Here is a 13380-nt window from a genome sequence, read left to right as displayed (position 1 = left end):
AGAGTTCCCTAAGAAGTTTTTAAAAAATACGAACCCCTGGATTAGTGAAATCGGAATGGCCAGGGTGGGGCCCAGGCCTCTGTATTTCTTGGGAGTTCCCCAGTAGAATAGTAATGTGCTGCTAGGATTGAGAACCTGTTTCCAGAAGCCAAACACCGGGGTGTCAGAGCCTTGGGCCCCCCTCTAACTACCAAGTCCTGTGTTGTCTGACTCAGAATCCCACCATCTTAGCTGCTGGGCTTTTGGTTTTGGTCCTTGTTTCGGTGAAGCGAGGGTGAGGCCTCCGCACTGCACCTAAAGCCAACCTGGAGCGCCCCCACCTGGCGGTCCTCCCTCCTGACACCCCGGAGAGAGCACGCAGGAGACACCTCGGTGTTTATGAAACAGTCTTTGAAATCCGCGCAGGGTTCGGGGGTTGTTCTGTGGCTGGGTGTCAGCGGGGAGCTCGCAGCCCCGGGGCTCGCGGGTTCCCGAGGGAGGGTGGGGTGGGTGGGGTGGGTGTGGTTGGAAGTGTGCCCGGGGCCTCTCTGATCCTCCTGAGTGGCCATCACGCCCGCGGGAGAACAGAGCTGGCTGCCGAGGAGGAGCACGATTTTCTAAAGTTAAGATATCATCACATAATTTCTAAGACACCCTGTTGACATGATAGCTCTTGAACAGGAGAAAGAAATGTGTATTAAGGTGCCCTGGAGGGGAAGAGGCAACCTGACAGTGGAGGTGGGAGGCCCACACTTCTTAGAAAGGAGGAAATGGGGCCTTCCTGCCTCGGTGCTCCACAAACCCGTATCTGCTGCCTAGGAGACCAGGAGGGGGTGAGTAAGTCCCTCTGGCAAGTGCTCCAGATCAGGGTGTGACTCCGGAAACACAGAAGGGTGGTCATGTTTGAGGGAGGGCGTCTGGAGGGCTCCCTGGAGGCGGTGGCTTTTAACAGGGGTGGGGATTTTAGGGGTTTGGGAGACTGCAAGCCCTGGAGAAGACAGTGTGCTTTGAGAGGTGGCTGAGCTGGGCAGGCTGTCTCTGGGGTGACTCTGGGGACAGAGAGGAGACCCCCGTGTGCTGTGGGACAAGGAGAGGATAGTGCCCCGAGCAGCGCCTTTCCAGAAGGAGGGGCGGTTCATCTGTGTCACATGGTGGCCCAGGCCAGCCTGGTGGAGCTGGATGTTGGCGCTGAGCGTTTTCTCAGGAGAGCGGTTTTAATAGTGAGATGGGCAGACGCCAGACAGCAGAGGTTAAGACGCGAGCACGTGGTGGGAAGATAGAACCACAGTGCAGACCAACTGTTAAGAGGTGGAGAGAACATCAACGGTTGGAGGACGTCGCTGGGCCCAAGGAGGGGGCTTGTTTTTGAGATTAGGAGCAGCCTGACTGTTGTCCTCGGTCAAGTTGCAAAGGAACCCGAAGAAAGATGTCAACCAGATATGACTGAACCACCAGCCCGTTAAGCATTGCTCTGTGGCAAGAGACTTTGCAGGTCCCCGCCCCCCAGGCTTGCCTGAACCCTCACTCTGGGGCCGTTGGGAGTCCCCGTAGGGACAGCAGGGCCATGTGCGGGCTCCCCCCCCCGGGGGGGGTGTGGCTGCACCTGCTGGCTGCCCACATTAGCGGTGCCCCACACTGCTGACCCGCCAGCCTTCCTCTGCCCTGTGTGCAGGCCAGCCCAGCGACCCGCCTGCAGAGCAAAGGGAAGGGTGTTTTTTCTTGGCCTTTGATGGCAAGTATCTGCTGCATCCCATGGGAGTTTGCCCAGGGTGGGTTGGAAAAGAGGTCGTGGGAGGGCTGAGTGTCGTGTTTACAACCAGGCTTCGGGCTTGGTAGGAGAAAGTGGGGGGCCTGGGCACTGGGGCGTGCGTGCCTGAATGTGTGTGAGAGGGGGAGGGGAGGGAGGATGCCATGTGACCACTTCCTTTCCCTTCTGCTGCTGCTGTGGGCCAGAGGATGGGTCCTGGGCATCACGTGGGCGTCCCCGCATGGCGGGGTGGGTGACACCACCAGACTGTGCTTTTCTCCCAACTGGCCCATTTGGAGGTGGGAGCCTGCCCCAGCTGCCCCCCTGCAGCTTTCAGAGTAGGACCCTGCTGGAGGACAGCTGACCAGGGCTGCCACCTCCCTGATGACCATTCTGGTGGGGGTCCCCCAGGAAGGGCAGTGGGTGCTGCTCACAAGCAGGTGGAAATGGCCTTGTCAGGCAGGGACACCATAGCACCCTCTCCCCTCCCCTACACGGCAGCCTCGTGTCCAGCGAAGGGGCCAGAGTTTCCCAAAAGTGACAGCCTTGGAAAATCCGACCTAGACCCCCCTCCAAAGGGCTGGGAGGGATCCTGTTCCTGCTTCTGGGCTGCCTTGGCCTGGAGCAAGTTTCTTTCTAGCTCTGAGTGTTTCTTTCCACATTTGTAGGAGGAAGCTCCTACCTTACTCTGGGTCAGGTCAGGATTGCAGGGCTGTGTAAGGGTCCTGGGGCCGCTGTGGCAGAGTACCACAAATTACCGTAGCCTCACGCAACAGAAAAGCCTACTTTCCTACAGTTCTAGAAGCCCTGGGTCTGGGGTCAGGGTCACTGGGGTATGGCAAGGTGTGGGCAGGGCTGGTTCCTCCCGGAGGCCCCAAGGGAGAATCTGTCCTTGTGCCTCCTCCAGCTTCTGGTGGCTGCCGGCGGTCCTTGGCTTATGGCCACGGCACCCCAGTCCCTGCCCCCATCGTCATGTGGTCACCTTCTCTGTAGTCTTCAACTTTCCCACAGGACACCTGTGACGAGATAGGGACCCCCGGACACCGCAGGATGGTCTCTGCATCTCGAGTTCCTCCTGCCGTATCAGGGGACCTTCCCAGGCTCCAGGCAGGGGGTGTTGCTCCATCTCCCCCAGCACGCTTTGTCTTGGGGCCCTTGTGGTCTCCAGGTAGGAAACAACACGACAAACCAGCTCAAGAGAAAAAAGGATGCATTAGACTCTTTTTCTTATAAATATATTTTTTATGGTATCAAATACCCAGAACATGAAATTTACCGTTAATAGCACTTAGCACATTCACAGGGTTGGGCAACATTACCATGATCTAGTTCCAGAACATTCCCATCCCCTCAAAAGGAAACCCCATGTCTATTAAGCGGTCAGTTCTCACCCCCCCTCCCACCCCGGTCTTGGCAACCCCCAGTCTGCTTTCTGTCTTTATAGACTCTTTTCTAATCAGTGTGGCTGTGTGTGACTTTGAAGTCAGTAAACAGAGGCAGGACGAGCTGGTTATTGGAAGGACGTAAGGCGCAAGGAAGTCGACGCGTGGAATGCCTGGGCTCAGAAAGGGCAGGGTTTGCAAGAGCTCAGCCAGCCCATGCTCTCTTCTCCCTTGCTCCTTTCTTGGGGTCTCTGCCTGCGCTTCCCCCCTACTCTGCCCTCTCTCCCTTTGCAAATGGCCCCAGACAACTTCCCAGCCCTCAAGCTTCTACGTGACCTCAAGCTTCTGGACCCTCGATCAGAAAAGGCTCCTTGCTCTGGGCTGCTGGGGGTGAGGGGGGCGGAACTCCAGCGGCCCAGCTCATCACCTGTTTGAGCCCGGCATGAGGTCGGGTCGCTGGTCAGCCTGTGGCTGGCTGCCTTCGAGTCAGGAGTTCGCCCCGGCCTGAGCACCTGTGAACCAGATAGGATAGAGAACCCCAGAAACGGGTGGTGGTCTCACTGATGCTTAGCACAAATCTAGCAAAGTAACTTCTCTGGAGAAGTTCTGCTCTTTCTGATAGTAGAATCTGGGAGAAATGTCCCCAGCACATCCCAGAAGGGGGACGCTGTGATGTAGGGATCAGTGGCCTCAGCCATATAGGAGATGCTCCTGTGGGTTCCATGGAGCTGTATCCTGTAGCACCCCACCTGTGGCTGTGCATCCACCGCTGAGAACGAAGCATAGCGCTGAAACATTGTGGTCTGAATAAACAGCTCGCCAAGGACCTGGTGTACCCCCAGGGTGCAGTCGGGAACACCTGGACAGCTGTGCCCAGCATGGCAGCCACGGCAGCCAGCGACCGCTTAAAACGTGCTGCGACCAGCGGTGCCCGGCGGGCTCCCTTGGAAGAGCGTGCGACCCTTGATTTCGGGGTCGTGAGTTCGAGCCCCACAGGGGGTGCAGAAATTACTTAAATAAATAAAACCTTAAAAAGGAGAAAAAAAGAGGGGGCGCCTGGGTGGCTCAGTCGTTAAGCGTCTGCCTTCGGCTCAGGTCATGATCCCAGGGTCCTGGGATCGAGCCTCGCATCGGGCTCCCTGCTCTGCGGGAGGCCTGCTTCTTCCTCTTCTACTCCCCTGTTTGTGTTCTCTCTCTCTGTCAAATAAATCAATAAAAATCTTTAAAAAAAAAAAGGAGAAAAAAAGAAACGTGCCTAGTCCAAATCGGGAGGTGCCGTGAATGTACGATGCACACTGAATTTCAAAGACTTAGTACAGAAAGAAAAAAGAACGTAAAATATCTAAAGAGTTTCAGGGCGCCGTCGATGAAGTGTCTGCCTTCGGCTCAGGTCGTGATCCCGGGGCCCTGGGATCGAGCCCCCGTGTTGGGCTCCCTGCTCGGCGGGAAGTCCGCTTCTCCCTCTCCCTCTGCTGCTCCCCCTGCTTATGCTCTGTCTCTCTCTCTCTTTCTCCCTAAAATAGATTCTTTTAAAAAAAATTAAAAATAAAAAAACCCAAGTTTTTATACGGATGACATGTTGAGTTGATAATATTTTGGCTGTATTAAGTAAAATATATTAAATGTCACCTGTTTCTTCTTATAAATGTGGCCACTGGAAACTTGAAAATGTGGTGTGCTTCTGGTGCCTTGGGCCTTCTGTTTCTGCTGGGGGATTCGGTGGCGGCTGTGAGGGCTTCAGGCTGTTCCTCTAGACGCTGTGTGTGCTGAGCGGTCGAGAACTTTGAGCAGGCCCCAGGGTGGGGGAAGGGCTTCTGCGTTGGAAAAGCGCCCCCCGGGCTGGGGGTCTTGTCAGGCGCAGGGATTCCCTCTCCTGTGCCCTTGGAGACCCCCATCTGGAGGGCGGTGAGCAGGGAATGTGTGGAAAGCACCCAGGCCACCTCCAGGGCCAGCGGCCTGCAGGGGTGTAGGGGGAGGAGGAAGGTAGCGCAGGGAGTGGCCTCGGGGAGCTGGCGGTTGCCCACGTGGTGCCCAGGAAGGGGTGGTGGGCCCTGGGGGACAAGGCTAGGTGAGAGGCAGGGAAGGAGGTTCCAAGGGGAGCGCTGGGAAGGAAGGGCCCTGTCCACAGGACAGGTGTAGAGTGGAGATGGCATGTCCAAGGTTCCGTGTCAGCCTTGACACCCGGCATGGCAGGAGTCCCTCCTGGTGTCGTTTGGTGATGGTTGTTGGAGCTGTCCTTCAGGGCCCAGCGACAAGGGCCCAGCAGGTTGGGCAGGGGGTGGCTGGAGGGGCTTGGCCCTCCCGATTCCCTGTCCTAGGAAACCACCTTCTTGGAGGAAAGAGAAGCGTCGATTTTGAGTGGCCAGTCTTCCTCCTTCTGGACGTCATGTCCGTCATGTCTTGTCTTAGTTCTTGCGACTAGAGCTGATCATGTCCATTTCACAGGTGGGGAAGGCCAGGTCCCACAGGGTTGGGTAATGAGCCAAGGCTGATTTGAATGAGGGGGGCCTTGATTCTAGTGTGTGTCTCTGAGGCCCTCACTGTCCTCCCTCCCACTGGGATGGGAACAAGGACTCTGGACGCCCAGTCCCTCCCCTGACGCTCCCTGTGTTTGGCCCGGGGGCCCAGAGACCCACGGCAGCGCCTCTACACTCTGTGCAGGGTGGGGAAGGGAGCAGGAGGGCAGCCCCCTGACCATTATGGCAAACTGGGAGACTTGGGAGGCCGCGGGGAGGAAATTGGCCTCTGGAGTGCGGAATGGCCAGGTTGGCCCCGCCAGTGGCTGCTACTAGGGAGAGCTGGCTTCTGAGGAACTGGAAGGTGGACCAACTGGACGTGGTCAGTCTGCCAGTGTGGCCAGTGGGGTGGGTGCTTGGGGCCTCACCCACCAGCCATGTGGGGGGAGGGGTGGGCATGGGGAAGGAGAGCATGCCTCGGAGCAGGGCCTGGGCCAGAGCTACTCCTCCAGGGAGTGGGAGGATGGATGGCCCTAGGACGGCCTGCTCAGGTGTCACTCAGGGCTCCTTTGCACTTGAACTTCCTCGCTCCCGGCCTCTGCAAATTCCCAAAACCAGCGGGAGCTCTCTCCTAGTCGGGAGTAGGCCTGGGGCTGCCTTGGCCACGCCTGTGCCTGGGAGTGACTCATCAGGGTCAGAGGTCGTGGCACAGGATGGGTCTGGCAGATCCCAGCGCCCAGGCCCAGCCCCAAACAGCGTGGTTCCCAAGCTCCTCCCTCTGGGGACCACCTAGCCCATCCCCCTCAGGGTCCCAGCGCTTCACCGGGGTCTGCAGGGAGGGTGACTCATCGCCCGGGGCCCTGAGGGCTGTAGGAGCTGCCGCCCGAATCGGAGTCCTTAGGCTCCTGGAAGAAGAAGGAGCTCAGGGTGAGCTGGCACCACCCCCACCTCCCTAGCCCTCACCCCGGTCCCCCTTCTGCTGCTTCTCCCTTGGGGGTGTTTCCGCCACAGTAGCCTTAGGCAGTGGACGGCACACAGGGCTGGCTGTGCTCCGGCCCCCGACGCCCGGACTCCGGGACAACCCCGGCTTTGGTTCTTCACGGCTTTCCTGGGGAGGTCTGCCGACCCGGGGGGCGGCCTGCCCGCTGGGCTGGGCGTGTCATCTGAGCTGGCCGGGGTCAGGGCCCATTTGGGGCTCACCTGGCAGAGGGGGGAGTGCTGGGCGGGGCGGCAGGGAGAGAGGGCGCCCCCGGGCAGCGCCAGATTCCCGGCACCAGCCTGCACTCCCGTCCCGCCTCACCCAGGCAGGAGGACAGTCTGGGGGGAGGGGACTGGAGGCTTTGCTGGCGCACTGACTTCTGGCCAGGGCAGTTGGACCGGGCGTCCGGGTGAGAGCCTCCTTCCCTCTCTCCTTCCCGGAGCTCTTTCCCGGGGCCCGGGGCGCTTTCCTTTTGGGGGTGACTCTGAAGCCGGCTGGGGAGCTTGGCGTTTCTCATGCCTGGGATGCACCCTGCACACCCCGGTTGGTTTCAGGCCTTCAGCCGGGCGCCCCTGGTCTCCTCCGCGGCCTCCCCTCCACTCCCCTCGCCCTGCCCCCGAGCCTCCGTTCTCAGGCGGTCCCTCCTACCTCTGCCCGCGCTCTGGGAGGCTCCTTGTTCCGCGGCCACAAAGCCCCTTTGATCCTCTGCTCGGCTCGGAGCCATGTGACCTGGTGGGCGGGCCGCGCTCTCTGCCGGCGGCCGGCTCAGCCCGACTCAGCTGCTGGGGTGAGTCCTCCGCTCCCTTTGTTCCTTGCAGCCTCGCACCGGTGGCGGGGGCCCTCAGGTGGTGCGGCCGCCCGGTGGCCCTCCGAGGGCGCGGCGGCGGGGCCGGGAACGGCGCCTCCCCGGGGCGACCCCCTGCCCCCCCACCCCCTGGGCCCGGCCCCCCCTGCCGGCAGGACAGCCCCGGGTCCCCAGGAGAGGGGCGGCGGGAGCTCGGTCTCCACGCGGGGCCCAGATTTTCGGCCGTGGAGCAGAAGAAAAGGGCTTTGTGCGGCCACAGCTATCTCTTTGTAAATATTTGGCCAGCTAGGCTGAGTGGTTAGGTCCTCCTCGGCGGGGAGTTTCTTGGAGCCTGTTTCCCTTTCGCAAGGGGCTTCCCTGACTTCTAGGAGGCCGGGCGGGGGCGGGGGGGACTCGGATTGGCCGCCGTGTGTCCTAAAACCGTTCCGCACCGATTGTCAGCCGTTGGGGCCGGCGGCCCAGCGGCCGGGCCGGAGATGGGGTTCAGCAGACGCTAGAAATGCGGGATCCGACATGGTATCGTGCGCTGGGGAGTCGGCTGCAGCTCGTCTCTGGGTTCCGGGGAGCTGTGGGGAGGTGCGGCTTGTTCCCGGAGCGGGCAGGGGCCGGAATGCGTGCGCCGTGCCGGAGGAGTGGGACGGTCCGCTGCTCCGTGTCAAGGAGCAGGGGCGAGGAAGCAGCTCCATGGGGACCTGCCATCCAAAGGGCCTTCCAGCTGAGACTCTGGGAAGACCCCCAGACTCAAATCCCACGGCCGGCCCAGCGCATCACGCGTGCGCCAACGCTGGGAGGGCTGAGGGGCTTCAGAGCCAATGCCATCTGCTCCTGAAACTTCATCCCACATGCCCCCACCCGCCCAGGATCCCTCCATCCTGGTCCCCCTCCGTTTCCTCTCTGCCAGGAAATCTGCCGGGCTTTTGTCAGAGGTTTGGGGGAGCATCTCTCCTCACCAAAGAGCAGTTTGAAACTCCTTTCCTGGAGAAAAATGTGCCGTCCAGTCAGTGGGTTTCTGGCTGTAGGGACAGCACCCCAGTAGGAATTTGGTTTGGATCCCTCATGGAAAATCCTGTTTGGGGACAAGGGAGAAAAAGCCCCCATTCTCGTATAATCCCTTAGATTCCCTTACAATTTACATGTGGGTTTCCCATTTCATTCATGTTGCTTTGCCTCCATGGGTGTTTACATAAATGTCATTTCTCTTTGGCTGGCTCCCCGTGGCAACCCAGGGGGCCCCTTTTCAGGAAATAGGAAGAAGAATGAGTTTGTTTAACCATTTGGGGCCGGAGGGCCAGTGTCTCCTTGAGACCTCTTTGATAGGGTAGGGTTCTTGCTTCTCTCCTTTGGGTCACCTTTGGGCTAAGGTGTGACTGCGGAAGGAGACCTCTTCCGTGGCTGACCCCTCCCAGGCATCCCCACGGTCCCCGATCATTTCCGTGTTGGGGCCCCTGCAACACTATTGTGTCCACTGGTGTGTGTGTGTATTTCCGCCAGACTGTTCCATGTGGCTGGCACAGCGTCAGGGATGACGGCCAGGTCGCCGGTGTGTGGGGAGGGGCCTGCTCTGTGTGGGGCACTTTGGGCTCCAGGACCCAGGAGATGGCACCCTTCTTGATGGGAAGGAGGCAGTCACAAGGCCCCACCCACCCAAGCCAAAGACAGGCCTGGTTGGGGCCCGTGGGGTCATTCCCTGAGTGCCTGGCCCACTGCCCCAAGCCTGGAGCACGGGGTTCACAGGGGCTTTCACCCCAGAAGCCCTGTATCCGCTTGGGCGACCAGAGTCTTTGGGCTGACTTCCCTCCCTCCCCACCCCACCTCCCTGGCCACAGACCCTCCCCACTTCCTGTTATGTCACTGCCTGAGCTGCCCTTGTCATTCTCAGATAGGACAGAAGCATTCCCTAGGGGCATTCACAGAGGGGAAGACCCCATCCTTAAGAGAGCGCCCCCAGCAGCCTCCAGCCGTGCCCAGCTTCCTGTGTTGTCAGAGATCTCCGTGCTTTCTTAGGAAGCTGTTGGTTGACTGGCCGAGCTTCCATTATCCCATGCCCCCTGCGCCATGAACTCTTGGGCTGGCTTTTCCGTACCACCCGAGGGTTCTGGGCACCCTCCTACTCTTCTTGGCCAAGTGCACAGGAAGAATGACTTTATTTCAGGGCCCGTGATCTCGGGGGAGCCCTCCCTGCTCCCTACTCCCCACAGCCGGGCTCTTGGGGAAGATGGTTCCAGCACAAATCACAGCCCTTGGCCGACACTCCATTCCCAGACTTCTGCCTTCCATTGACAAGCTTTGATTTGTTTATTGAGCGTCAGCCTGGTTCCTTGGACAGGTAGGGGCCTGTTCTCAGGAGCTCGGTGGAGTCTTACGAGGCCTGCCCAGGACCGCTCCTGAGGGTGGTGGGCCGTGCAATTACCTGCGTAGGCGAGCCTGATCTTGGAGAAGCAGGCGGGAAGGCAGGGGAGGCCCACGACTAATTATAGGCCCTCCAGCCCGCCCACCTCCCAGCGGGCTCATTGGGAGCCTTGTTCCACGGTTGGTGGAGGGGTGGGTGGCAATATCTCGCCCGCTGTGGCTCGGCCCTGGGCCGTGGGTGCGGGAGTGGGGTCCAGGTGCACCCCTCATCTCTTTCTCTGTGACCACCTCTGGGAAGCACCGGGCCTCCAGGCCTGAGGGGCAGAAGAACAGGCCTGCGAGGCCCAGGGGTTCCAAGTTCTGATTCTGACTTTGTGCAGGGGTCTGAGCTGCCACTTGCCGTCTGGGCGGGCCATTCCCACCGTCAGAGCAGAGTTACTGCTCAGCCCTTGGGAGCTGGTTTCTGCGAGGAGGGCCTGGGCCTTGGTTTGGGGGCAGCAGCCTCGCGCAGAGGGTCTGCAAGGTGAGGGCGAACCTGTCAGCTCGCTCCCCTCGTCCTGGCTGTTCCAACCTCGATTGAGTTTTCAACGTTTTGGTTTGGGTTCAGTAGCTGGATCATGGCAGAAGCACCCCCAAATTTCTTGTCCCTCTCCTGAAGCTGGGGGTGAGGGGACAGCCTCTGAGATGTTGGCTCCTGAGCACCCAAGGCTGTACTTGGAACCCCAGCTCTGGGTTGGGGGGAGTCACCGACACTGACCCCCACTTGGCCTTGGGGAAGGAGGCTCTCTCGTGCTGCTGTGGAGCTCCTTGCTGTGCCCCCAGAGGCCTGCCAGCCCCGGCCCTGCCCTGTGAGTGCCAGGCACCGAATGCCTGGTCATCTGGATGGTCATCGGAAGAGTGCCCTTGCTTCTGTCCCTGGTGGAATGCACAGACCTCCCGCTGCTTCCCAGGCCCAGTTCTAGGTGCCTGTCACCAGGCCTCCGACAGCAGATAAGATTTTCCTAGCCCAGAGCAGGATGGTGAATTCACCCTCCTGCGTGGAGGACCCCCGCCCCCCAAATCGGGTGGGGAAGTTTGTGTCCTGTCTTTCGCTAGACTGTGGACTTGGTAGAGATGGCGTTTCATCGATTTCGGTCTCCGGGTCCCGGACCTCACAGGAGCTTGCTCAATTCATGTTTGAATGAATGCACTCTGGTCAGCGTGGTGTGTGACTCCAGCTTTTCATCTTCTGTCCAAATACACTGTGGTTTCTGTACAACTAGCTCGAGAGCCTTAACGAGAGCAGCCGTGGGTCCTGCTGTCTTTAACGCAGGCTCTTCTTGGAGTGTTTTCTTCAGGATCTGAATGCATTCTCCCCGGGGCAGGGGACTGGACCAGATGACCCTGGCCCTGCTCCGTGCCCCGGTTCTGGAGAAGTAGGGGACCAAGGAAAGGATCCATGCCGCCCCCCCATCGCTGGCTGTCCACTGTGGGCTCCAAAGACTAAAGCTAGCGACAGCGGCCCCACTGAGTCGGAGGGGAATGGCTGCTGGTTGTGGCTGGAGGGCCACAGGTGGGCAGCTTGGCGGAGCAGTGGAGGGAGGTGGCACATCCGTGGAGGGGCCTCGTGTCCTGCCAGGAATTCTCTGCCTCTTGGCCTCACTCACCTGCACTGGCCTAGCCCTGCAGACAACGACCACGGAGTGGAGGGAGGCTGTGGTCGTTTTGCAGACCACACGCTCTGCTGATGCAGGGCTGGTGCCCATCGCTCCGGAGCATGGCTGTCGGTCTGCTGGGGCCGGTCCTTGTGGCCGGCGCCGTCCTGCTGACCACAGTCTGCTCTGGGCCTGGTGCCCGGGGCCCTCAGTCTTCATCTTGGGGAGTTTAAGTAACGAGGCTGCCTGGTTCCCTACCTGGAAACTGAGGCAAAACAGTGAAGTCATCCCCAAAGTGTTTTTAGGTGGGTGAGAAAGTTTCTTCCAAGACAGTAAGTAAGGTCACTTAATAGGAATGAGTTTAGTACAGAAGAAATGAGCTTTAAGCTGACCCCTGGAGCCACCCCACCCCAAGGCTGGTTTGCTCTGAATGCAGGCGGCTCCTCCCGGCCCTCCTGCAGCCTCTTCTCCCCGGAGCCCACCTGGCCGGCCGGGGGCTGCTTCATGCCATCTCCTCTGCGGGAGGGGGCCGTGCAGCCGAACGGTGACCAGCGAGGACTGTGCGGGCGCCTCCCGGTCAGTCTTCCTGCACACCAGGGATGTTACAGCTCATGTCACAAACCCATTCTCCCCACCTCGTAGGCAGACGCCAGGGCGCAGGCCTGGGAAGCAGGCCGCTCGGCCCCATGGGTTCAGCGACTTGCCTGCTGAGGCCAAATTGTGGCAGTGGAGCCGGGACCCCCTTCCCATGCGTCCCCTACTCAGGTTTAGTGTGAGCCCCTCCTAGCCCCCCGCTTAGGGCCCCAGCGGGCTAAGGACCCTTGGAGGCCAGATCCAAGAGAACGCAGCCCCCTGGATGAGGCCTGCTGTTCCAGCGAAGGAGGCGGTGACTCCAGGTGGGAGGCGGGAAGTTGGGGAACAGTGGGGAGCCCGGCTTGGCTGTAGCAGACGAGGGGAGAGTAGGATGGAGTGAGGTGGCCGGAAGACCCTCGTCTTTGGCGGAGACGGGGGCTAACTGGGTGTCCACCTCTGCTAACTAGGCGTAGGCCGGCCCCCTAAGGACCGGGTCAGTGTTTCCTGAGGCTCCTGACCGCCCCCCTCATGTGCTCGGTCATTCTGCTCACTCGCTGGGAGATGGCCTGGCTGCCCGCTCCCCAAATTCAGTGAGGGGATGGATGTTCCAAGGAGGCAGTTTCCCACGTGGGGGCAGTGACCTGCCCAGCCCCCTGTGCACCTCTGGATGACCCTGTGGCCTTACACACGTGATTCGCCCCCTCTGAGCCACCGTCCGGCGTCCAGAAGGCGTGATAGCAGTTACCATTTTATGTGGTCGGCATGAGGATGAATGGACATAAAACAGAGAATGTGTGGGCCTGGACACGGAAATGTATGCTAGCCTGCGGCTGCTACTGTCATGAGTTCTAACCACGTGGCAGCCCTGGGCCGAGCAGGGTAGGGGAACACATGAGGCGGGCCTTCCAGGAGCTTCCAATCCAGTTAGGTGGTAGGTACACACCAGCCCTAAGATGAGATGCCCTAGGACCCACGGGTGTCCCCAGGAAGGCAGCTCGTTTATGGTGGGGACTCAGCAAAGGCTTCAGGGCCCAGGAGTGTTGGGGTGCTCCCCCTGGGCTCCCTGGAATTTCCCCCAAGACACAGAGGAGAGCAGCTGAGAATCGGGGCAGCCAGAGAAGCAGGACAGGGGGGGCAGAGGAGGGGCTCGGTGGCGTGGGGCCAGCCCCCTGTGCTGCTCCTCAGGCCGCCCGCCTCTGTGAGCGCCCTCTGCACAGCACCGCTCCGCAGATGCCTGCTTCCTGCTCGCCTGGCCCAGGTTCCTCAGCTGACCTTTGCCATCCTTCCAAAGGTCTTGGCTGCCTCCCCAGCCTCCTCCAGGGCTCATAGTGGAACCGGAGCGCCTGGTCTGTCTCCCCGAGGCTCCTGGGACCTTGCGTGGGCGCCAATAGCTACCTCTGTTTTTGTCACTTCCTTATACACTCACCCAGCAGCGCGTCTTGGACACCACTCAACAGTAAGGTGCAGAAATACTTC

The 13380-nt window shown here is 60.2% G+C and overlaps 1 protein-coding gene and 1 long non-coding RNA gene across 5 annotated transcripts in view; one reads left to right on the top strand and one right to left on the bottom strand.

Annotated features, from left to right (window-relative positions):
- SEPTIN9 (septin 9) overlaps positions 1 to 13380 on the top strand; it is a 145631-nt gene that overhangs the window by 110896 nt on the left and 21355 nt on the right. The window lies entirely within an intron of this gene.
- Positions 806 to 7444, bottom strand: LOC145717267 (uncharacterized). Its single transcript, XR_014140364.1, has 3 exons — positions 7192 to 7444; positions 4738 to 6469; positions 806 to 4634 (listed from the first exon to the last, which is right to left on the bottom strand). It is a non-coding gene; the product is annotated as an uncharacterized LOC145717267 (long non-coding RNA).

Source organism: Leptonychotes weddellii, chromosome 15 (assembly GCF_054177405.1).
Source record: "Leptonychotes weddellii isolate Sample4059 chromosome 15, ASM5417740v2, whole genome shotgun sequence".
In the NCBI taxonomy this organism is placed as follows: Eukaryota; Metazoa; Chordata; class Mammalia; order Carnivora; family Phocidae; genus Leptonychotes; species Leptonychotes weddellii.
The sequence above is the reverse complement of the archived record's forward strand: the minus strand, read 5'-3'. Positions and strand labels throughout refer to the sequence as shown.